The 10,453-nt window shown below is 49.1% G+C and overlaps 1 protein-coding gene across 5 annotated transcripts in view; it reads left to right on the top strand.

The window, feature by feature from the left end:
- LMBR1 (limb development membrane protein 1) overlaps positions 1 to 10,453 on the top strand; it is a 110,094-nt gene that overhangs the window by 40,291 nt on the left and 59,350 nt on the right. The window lies entirely within an intron of this gene.

Below are 10,453 nucleotides of genomic sequence, written 5' to 3'. Positions count from 1 at the left end.
AGTCGGCGTCACACTGAGATCTCATTCTGTGCGTGCGTGTGCGTGTGTGTGCGTGTGTGTGTGTGAGTGCACAGCTGTAACTGCAGTCAGCATCACACTGAGATCTCATTCTGTGAGTGCGTGTGCGTGTGTGTGCGTGTGCGTGTGTGTGCGTGTGCGTGTGTGTGCGTGTGTGTGTGCACAGCTGTAGCTGCAGTCAGCATCACACTGAGATCTCATTCTGTGCGTGTGCGTGTGTGTGCGTGTGCGTGTGTGTGTGCGTGCACAGCTGTGAGGATTCAGTGTACATCCAGTGAGGAGCTAGCCCGTCCCAAACGTGTGTGCACTGCTTATATGCTTGCAACCGTGTGCTTACATGTTAGCTTCTGTGGTTACCTGTAAGCATGCCACACAAATTATAGTTAACCCAGGAAAAGAAAGAGCAGAGAGGGTAACAAACCCAAGCCCAAGTCTCCAGGAGGATTCAGAGCCTGTGACCAAGGCCGGCCCCGCTTCGTCTTCAGGGAAAGTGGCTTCTCAGGATGGGGCTGCAACGCAGGGGTTCAGTGTGGGCGACACTGAGGGTGAGCGTGCTGGTAGCGTGCTGGTAGCGTCGTGAGTCTTGGTCTGTGCCTGTTCTTTTGTATCGTCACAGGAGCATGTGAAAGGGGAGAGACGTTGGAGGTGTTACAGATATTTCTCAGTGAGAGGAAGGGGAGGGAAGGAAGAGAAAGAAAGAAAAAGAAAAGCTAGCAGAGCAAAGGTTGTCGCACACCAGAGCGTGGTCTCTGCTGGAGACAGCGGCTTTGGTTTTATCAGAGTGCACTGCGTGAATGCTTTGAAAGTCCATATCATGCCAAACAGATGTGCAATGAGATGTAAGTAAGGAATTATAAAATAGAGAAAGGAAAAAGCGCTACTGTGATCTAAGGTACCATATTTAATTCATTTGCTAATTAGATAAATGCGTTCACGAGTGGGGCCAGGTCACTGTTAGACACAGTTCCGTGTCATAGCAAGTTTCAGATGGGGAGTCATGTGACGCAGCTCCATGAAAGCTCCAGTGGCTTCTAATTACCAACAAAATAAGCCTGAAGTCTGTAACATTACAAGGGGACTTAAAAAGTTCATTGAGGGGCCAGCAGGTGGCTAGGCGGCTCGGGTGTTCTGGATCCCACATGGCCGACTGTGCAGTTCGAGTCCCAGACCCTGTGGTTTGAGAAACATACTGGACGCGGGTACACTTGTGCCCTAAATCCCAAAAGGAGAGTGGAGGACCCCCCCCACCCCCGGGATTTCTCTCTCTTTTTCTCTGTCTTCGGTGAGCGCACGTGCCCTATAGCAAATTATAAAAAATAAATTAAAGAAGATCATGGAATGGAATTAAAGGATGAGTTCACCTTGGTGTAGAAAATTAAAAGTGCGTTCAGTTTTTTTCAAAATATGTACTTTCCGTGTACTTTTTGAAGACCCCTAGCAAATCGTCGGAAATGTGGCTTCCGTCTGTCCCTTACGCCATATTTCCTGCTAGGCCGTCCTACCTGCTCCGTGCTGTCCCCGCTGCAGTCTTTATTGTGCAGCTCTTCATTTACTTGTTGAAAACTTGTATCAATTTACTTACTAGTAACCTGAAGAAATTTTGTTCGTCCAGCATCATTTCTGCCTATAAAGTTCCATACAATGAGCATCTTAGGTTAATGAAATAACAATATTAGTGTTTTTGTTTTAGCTTACCTGAAACACTTTATTTTTGCCAAGTTTTAATAGCTTGAGCACTGTGGTTATATTTCTGTTTTGTATAGACCACATAGAAAACAGACCAAATAGCATATTAATATTAAAAACGTTTTACTGTGTACTGTAACTTCACAAAGCGTTGCCCAGAGCTGACCTCAGTGGCTTGGCTCCAGAGCTGGTTTTGCTCTTAGTGTTTACTTCAGGAGCAGAGGGGGAGATGTTTGACACTCTAAAAATGCTTATTTGTAGTTTTTTTCCTGCTTTAAAATAATTAGTACCTGCTTTTATACCCTGCTCTGTATTAGCGCTTCTATCAATCTTCTCTTGGTGACTGTGTGTGTGTTTGGTGCAGCCTTGATGCCACACTGAACAAACCTTATCTCAATGTTACTAAGAGACCCTTTTTGTTCAGTCAAAACAATGGCAGGGTATTTATTTAAATGTTCTGTGAATGTGCTTTCCCAGGCCTTCCTGATGGGTGGAGACAGTGCACGAAGTGGTATTTACATCCCTTCCAGGAGGGCAAGCTGTCCAGGCAAAACCCTGCTTAGATGTTCGTCACCATAGAAACATGTCAGCTTCTTGGTGGGACTTTTGTTAGGGCATTGTGATTCCACTTCATTGATGTTCAGTTCAGAGCAGCTGTCATTGACTAGCACACAGTTCTAAGCAGCCACTATGTCAGGATGGTTTTAAACTACCTCTTCAGGACTTAAATTGAAAAGAAATCTATGTGTCTACAGGTGTGTAGTCTTCACTAGCCTATTCCATTTCATTAAAACCGTAATAATCCTCAGGTACTTGTAATTTTAGAAATAATGCTGGTATGGGGACCAGCAGCTGGCATGGTGATTAAGGGCACTGGACTCTCACATGACCGACTGTGGTTCAAGTCCCGAACCTGGTGGCTTGCTTTCTCACTTTCTCTCTCTCATTCTATCCCTCTCTGGTCAAATTAAAATAAATAAATTAATTAATAAAAAATAACATAAAGTTCAATAAAATAAAAAGGAAAAATGAAACTCATGTGATTAATTATGTCACTTATAACCAGTATGGTATTTCATTAGTAGAAGGAAAGTACTTTGTTTCAGTGGTGTTTTAAATGAATATACTTTGTGCTTATTGCACTATGAGTTTTAACAATAATAATTATTATTATTTAACTTGCTATAGTCACCAGAGAGAGACAGGGAGAGGGGAGGTGAGGGAGCAAGCCACGAGGTCCAGGACTTGCACTGCGGTCGGTCACATGGAGTTCAGCGCCCCAACCACCATGCTGCCTGCCGGCCCCGCACTGTGATCTTAATAAGAGGGGAGGAGTTTCATTTAAGTAATTCAGTTTATGCGAGTCAGGGCAGTTATTTGCAGTAGCAGTAAAAATGTCGTGGCGTTCACGAAACCCTCAGGATACGTGACATAGTCTAGCATTCAGAGTTATGTGAAGGGCAGTAAGAGATAGGAGCTCCGAGTACGCGGCACTGCAGAGTCCGCTACTTTTCTCACCTCTCACGATGAACAGTGGGGGGCTGGCAGGTGGCGTGGTGGTTAAGGTGCTGGACTCCCACATGGCTGACCGTGGTTCCAGTCCTGGATCTGGCGGCTTGCCTTCTCACTTTCTTTCTCTTTCTCTCGATGTCTTGCTCTGGTCAAATTAACAAATAACAATAATGATAAATAAAATAAAGGAAATAATTCTTTTTTTAATTTAATTTAATTTATTTATTATCATCATAATCTTGTTTTTATTACATTGAATTGCACATAACTTTACGGTGTATTACATTGCTTCTTCAAAAGGGAATGCCATGCATGTCAGTCAGTACAGAGACATTAAAATCCCCACTTCATCATTCAATATCTTTTCATTGTTTTTCCCAATCATTATTATTATTATTCCAATTATTTTTTAACCAATCACTATTTCTCATTTTGCTTGTAAAAAGACTTTACCCATCATGAACTACTTCTCAGACCAATCCAGTTGAGAATACTATACACGTCATCAACAGGTAATAAGCCATATCTGTGTCCCACTAACGTCCTGCCTCTCTATTTGTTCTCTTGCTATCTTTCTTATCCTCTTCTCTTCACCTCCCCCATTCCACACTGTCTTATTCTTGTTAAGGAAATAATTCTTTTTTTTTTTTGAGAGGTTTTTCGCTATAGGGCGCGTGTGCTCGCCAGACAGACAGGAAGCGAGAAATCACCCTCCAGGAGGGATGGCCATGCTGCAATCTCTTCTCCTCCATTCTCTTCTCGGGATCTTGGACACACACGCACACGCGCCCGGTGTGAGTTTTAAGCCACTGGGTCCGGGACGCGAACCGCGGTCAACTATGTGGGAGTCCAGGGACCAGCAGTTAGCGTAATGGCTATGTTGCTGGACCTCCATGTAGCCAACCGCGGTTCGAGTTTCGGACCCAGTGACTTAAACTCATGTTGGGCGCATGTGTGTGTGTGTGTGTCTCCCGAGAGGAGACTCGAGAAGGGATTGCGGTATGGCCATTCCCCCGGGGGGTGATTTCTCGCTTTGTCTCTCTGTCTCTCTCTGTCTTTCTGGTGAGTGCACGTCCCCTGTAGCAAAAACCTCTCCAAAAAAAAAAAAAAAAAAGACGCGCAGTGGAGCCCCTCACGCCGACCGTGCTTTGCCCCTTTGGCTGCTGGCCAAGGGTGTGGTACAAGGCACCGGCATCTGCCCGTGGCCGCAGGGGCAGAGTTGATGGCGGCTGCCCGGCTCCCTGGTGCCGCGCTCTTCCTGGGAGCGGGAGCAGCAGGCACTGTTGTGCACTCGCGTGCTGTGCTGCCTGTGGTTGAAGGTGCTCACACCGCCCTCCACTGCTCTGCAGACAGACTCACAGCCGCCTGCGGTCTCACACATGCCGTGCCGCAAAGCGTGTGCTCTGCAGGCCCTGCAGTGTTGCTGTGGCCTTGCGGACGATCCGGATCCTGTGTATGGCTTTCGGGCACTCGTGCGGGCCAGTCACTGTCAAGCTGCAAATGCAGTCTGAGGACTTGCAACCCGTCACCTCCCGGCTCTCTAGGCCCCAGTTGGGTTCGAGGGGAGACTGCCATGTCGCACTTATGAGCAGACTTAACCTTTTCCTGGCAGTTGTCCACAGTGCATGAATTCGATGTCTACTTGGTTCAAATTGAGCAGGCGTTTCCTCATTTAACCACAAAAAGAAAATGAAATTTACAAATGTGTAACCGTCCTGGTCTGGCCCCGGTGCAGAGGCATTGTGGGCCTGCCTGCACCCAGGATGGTCAGTGTCACAGTGAGGGCCTGGCTCTCGGCAAGCTGCCAATAGCAGAACTGCAGGGCAGAGCGTGGCAGAGCAGGTGGCCCACAGGCCCAGGGACTGCCGTGGGGCACGATGGAGGAAATGTCCAGGGGCTTACCTGCCCGCTCTCCTCGCCCCTCAGCTTCCCAGTGGGAGGTAGAGCCGTCTGGCAGCTGTTGCTATAGACCAGGTTGGGCACAGGGACACTCCTTGGTCGGGGTCCCCCAACTAACTGACAGTGTTCAGGCCAGACTCACAGAGGGGAAGGGACATCAGGGACTTTGGGTAGGGCCCTTGGGGTGGATCCCCCTCACTGCATGGTGTGCACTGGGGAATGTGTCATTGCACTGCTGTCCTACATGTCTGTGCTGTGTGTGCCCCACTGCATGGTCTATTCCACGCCTTGACCCAAGGGAGACAGTGTGGGATCCCAGAGGAGAGGTTGTGCCACAGCTCTGCTGAGGACTTCGGAGCCTGCGGGTCAGGGGCCATTTCCGATGTGCAGCTGTGCTCCCCTGCTTGCCAGCCTCCAGCGGACCCTGAACAGGGCAGCTCTTACTGCCCCGCCTGTGGACTCTCTTGGGGAAGCCCTGTCCCCACTCCCCTACTGAAGCCAGCCCCTCAACAAGCCCTCAACCAGAGGGGTCTGAAGTGCCCGGGCTGTGCCCTCTGAAACGTGCCCTCGGCACAGGCTGGTGGTGGCCACTGCAAGGGGGCAGCCCATGAACACTTTGCTGCTCACACTTGGGGATTTTTGCCTAAAATTTGCATAAGCATATTCAAGAGATGATGAATGAAAGTTTTCTGTTCACTTAAATATAGCGTAAAGAGTAATAACAAGGCCTATATAGTCAGCATTCATACTAAAGGAATAAAGCATACAGTGGGGAGAGAATTGCACCCATAAACCTAGCCTGCGTTGTCCTGTTCGGTGCTTAGCGTTGTGTTTATTCTTCTATGCTAACCCGGAGGTCCTGATACAGGGCTGCAAAGTTGGACCTGCTCCGTAATCTGTCGCACCTCCTTCTCACTTAGTTCAGGCATGTTTTATACAGTCGAGATTTGGCTTTTGACCTAGTTTGTGTGTGTGTCTTAGTGAATATATTTGTTTTTATCTTTTTCTCTGTTTCAATATTTTTATATATTTTGTTAATATTTCACTAAGCTTATTTTCTGTTTTTTACATGTTGACTTTTTTTTCAGTGTACTAGAAAGTAATACTCCTTTTTTTTTTTTTTTTTGTAGAGAGAGATTTTTGCTATAGAACACATGCATTCACAAGAGAGACAGAGAGTGAGAAATCAGCCCCCAGGGGCCAGCCTGGGGACACTGCAGTCCCTTTTCCTCCATTCTTCTCTTGGGGTCTTGGGCACACATGCACATGCACCTGGCTTGAGCTTTAGGTGGCCAGGTCTGGGACTTGACCTGCCGTTAACAACGTGAGAGTTCAGCAGTATAACCATTACGCCATCTGCTGGTCCCTCCAGTAATATTACTTTTCATAATCACAGTTATTATTATTAATACTATTACTCTGATACTGGTAAGATTAGTGGTAACCTCAAGTGTTTAATAGTATTATTTTAAATTTTTTTTGTTGTCAGAGTAAAGCAGGAAATAATTTAATGTTACCTCTATTTAAAATGAGTTTTTCTTTAATGCTTTTTTTTCCATCTAAATGCCTAGCTTTTTATGAGATGAACCACAACTATTATCATTAAATGAGTTCTCTTTTTTAAAAGTATTTATTTAAAATATTTTTTTTAGAGAGATTTTTGCTACAGAGCGTGTGCACTTGTCAGACAGAAAGCGAGAAATCACCCCCCAGGGGGCTGACCAGCCTGCAGTCCCTTCTCCACTCCTCTTGGGATCTCGAGCACGCACGCACACAGGCACACACGCACACACGCCTGGCTTAAGTTTTAAGCTGCTGTGTGTGGTTCAAACTTGAACTGTGGTTGGCTGTGTGGGGGTCCAGTGATGTGATTATGCCATCTGCTGGTTCTTATTTAAAATAATCTTAAATTTTTTAAAGTTTATTTATTTCTTCCATAAGCAAGGTGGAGGCAGGCAGTGTGAGAGCAGGAGTGCCCCAGCAGGGCGCCGATGCCACCCTCCACTCCAGCCTCAGCCAGTCCTGGAGCACTGGCAGGCAGGCGCGGGCTGGGCCTTCTCAGGGCGGTCTCCAGCCTCGAGGTAGGGACCTTCCGCAGAGCACTGCATTTCACTGTCCCACTGCTAGGCCCTTTCTAGAATTTAATCTTAGTTTTTAATTTTTTTAGGGTTAGGATCTTCCCACTTTACTCATGCTATCCTCTCAAACTCAAAATAATCCTGCCTCAGTCTCCCCGGTAGCTGGGATTACAGAGTGTACAACCACGCCCAGCTAAGTGACTTCTCTTCCAAAACGATCTTTTGGCGTTGCATTTTGATTTGTTACTTTATGGTGCTCTCTGTCTATTTATATTTGTCTCTGTTTTTGAAGTTTTCATTGTTCACCAGTAACTTACTTCAAAGCCCCGTGAAGGACCAGGTAGGACAGTGACTTGGGACTCACACCCAGCAGTGGCAGGGTTAGAACCCCTCTCCCTCCCCAGCGCCCCGGAGTACTGGCAGGCACATGTGGTCTCCGTGCCCTTGAGCGCCTGGAGCTCTCCACTTTGCCCAGGTAGTTCTTGTCCCTAAAGCATCTGAGGTTGGAGTGGGGGTATGCGGGCTCAGGGAAAGGGAGGCCAGACCAGCCAGGAGGCGCCTTTCCTTCTGAGGGCCTGCAACATCCTTGATTTGTGCAGAGGTCTTTTTTGAGCGAGAGATTTTGGCTGTAGAGCACGTGGGCTCACCAGAGACAGACAGCTAGAAATACAGCCATACCACAATCCCTTCTCCATTTTCCTCTGTGGATTTTGTACATGTTCACACATGTACTTGGCGTGTTTCAAGCCGCTAGGTCCTGGATTTGAGCCACAGTCATCCACGTGGGATTTCAGCACCTTAACCACCATGCCATCTGCAGGCCCTGGAAAACTTTCAATTCCTCATTCTGGGCACCATTGATTCAGCTTTGGGCCTCCTCGACTCGGCCCAGAGCTTATGGTTGCGCTGCGAAGACACAGAACCTCCTGCTTCTGCTGTAGGGGAGGGAGTGTGGTCAGGGTGCCGGGCTCAGCCTCACCCCTTCGCTGTGCAGCTTCTGGATGTGCACTGGCTGCTGGAGCGCCTGGGGACCCTGGCCTCCACTGTGCACTCACAGCCTGGGTGAGAGCGACACTACAAGACTGCAGCTAGCCTGGTGGGCCCTTGGTCTTTTCCAGAAAGCCACATTCCTTTTAGTGTTCCTTTCTCGCTACCCAGAACTTAGGCGCTATGGAGGATCTGTGGTTTTGTCCTGGTTGTGCACAGCATAGCCGTGAGCTTCCTTTTGGTGCCTGTTTCCCTTGTCCCTGAGCCCACTGGGGAGAGGGGTGGCTCAGGCGGAGGCTGCCCAACAGTGGGTTTGTGTCCCAGCTGAGGAGCCCTGAGCTTGGGGAGCCCCGGGATGGACAGTTTGCTTGGAGCAAACATCGTCTGTTATACTAGTCAGTGCACACACCAGCCCCTGCCTCAGGGGAGACAGCGTCACTAACTCCCAAGATATCTGTTGTGTAAATGTCCTTGGGTCCCAAACAAGGGCTGTCTGTGTGCTCGTGAGGGGCCCGCTGTCTCCTAGCATGAGTGTGGGTTTGAAGAAAGAAGTGTAATGGCTGAGCAGAAATTCAGCAGGCATCAGGCTGCATGCACCTCACGGTGAGGGACCCCTGCGTTTGCCACCCTGACACGTGTTTGCTGCTGCACGGCTGGAGCTCACGTGGCCATTGTAACTTTCTTGTACAGCGGGTTGGCTGGTGCCGAGGGCCAGCTGTTCAGTTCCAGTGTGGATATCCCAGCACAGAGCCCATGGCGTTCCGTGTTCGTGGGCCCTCCTGCGTCGCTCCAGGCTCTTCAGGCAGGAAAGGATGGAGCCAACAGGGGTGACACATGCAGACTACAGCACCTCCTCCTTTTAGCTTTTTATGTATAGGCTTTCCACAAAATAGTTCAAGTGCAGTAATCAGACGGTTACTTAGGGAGAGCTGCCAGGGGCCGGCCGTGGTGTAGTGATTAAGGTGCTAGATTCCCACGTGGCCGACTGGTTCAGGTCAGCTTGGAACTCATGCTGGGCGCATGTGCACGCATGCCCAACATCCTGACAATGCAGAAGGGATTGCGGCGTGGCCACTGCCCCCCCTCGGGGTTGATTTCTCACTTTCTGTCTCTGTCTCTCTGTCTCCCCGGCAAGCACGCATATCCTATAGCAAAAATCTCTCAAAAAGAAGAGAGGCCAGCCAGCAGGTGACATAGTGGTTACAGTGTTGGACCCCCTGTGCAGACCACAGTTCAAGTCCTGGACTCAGCGACTTGCATATCACACCGGGCGCATGTGCACGTGCCCAAGGAGAGTGGAGGAGCAGAGACTGGCGTGGCCATGCCCCTGGGGGTGATCTCTCACTCCCTCTCGCTGTCCGTCTCTCTGGTGAGCACACGTGCCCTATGGCGAAAACCTTACAAAGGGCGGAAGGAGGAGGGGAGAGGTGGCTGGTGAAAGGTGCTGGTGGTTCTGCTCCCCGTCCTACACGGCTCCCGAGCTGGGAGGTAGAGCTTTAAAGGAGTCTTCTGTCGCGGAACTTGTCATCAGCCTGTGTCAGCTCCTCCCCAGCTCTGCTGTGGTGAGACGTGAGCAGCTCATCCTGGTCCTCGCCCCACGTCATGAGCTGGCGCTCACGTTCAGGGACAGTGCTGAAGCCTGCCCAGGGCAGCCCCGAGGGAGACTGTGGTCCGGTCACAGGCCGCAGAAAGGCCACTTGGGCTCCGCAGCCGTCATCGAGGGCGCGGTCTCTCCATGCCTCGGGTGTTTCTCTCCCTCTGTCCGGAAACCAAGGAGCGGGGGTGCCACGTCCAAGTGCCACGATGCCTGGTGCTGAGAAAAGCAGGAGAGGCCATTTGGGATAACGCTAGACTGAGAGTAGGTTGGGGTCTTCGTGTACGACTCCCATGGTGAGCGCCGTAACGGGAAACGAAAGGTTCCCTGCTTTACTGGAACGGCGTGAGGTGGCCTTTGTCGTGTTAGACGTGGTGTGTCAGTGCAGTGCGAAGGGGCAGTAGGGCTTTAAAATTTAGGTGCAGACTCGGTCACTGGAGACTCTTCAGGAGTATAAGGAAGTTCTTTCCTTTTTTTCTCTTTCTGCCCCCTTGTTCAGTGGTTTTCAAGTTCAAAAAGTCTTGCTGCTAGTTTGGCTCTGGGGTCAGAATTTATTTTATATTTAAAACAGAATTGTGCATAATGATTCTTCATTATATCCCAGCCTCATGGATTAATGAAAGTTCTTTCTAATGTGGAGAAAGGAGTCACATATAATTGATACAAATAACATCTGTGT

Source organism: Tupaia chinensis, unplaced genomic scaffold, assembly GCF_000334495.1.
Source record: "Tupaia chinensis unplaced genomic scaffold, TupChi_1.0 Scaffold000110_1, whole genome shotgun sequence".
Lineage (NCBI taxonomy): Eukaryota > Metazoa > Chordata > Mammalia > Scandentia > Tupaiidae > Tupaia > Tupaia belangeri.
Note: the sequence above shows the minus strand (reverse complement) of the source record. Positions and strands in the feature narration are given on the sequence as shown.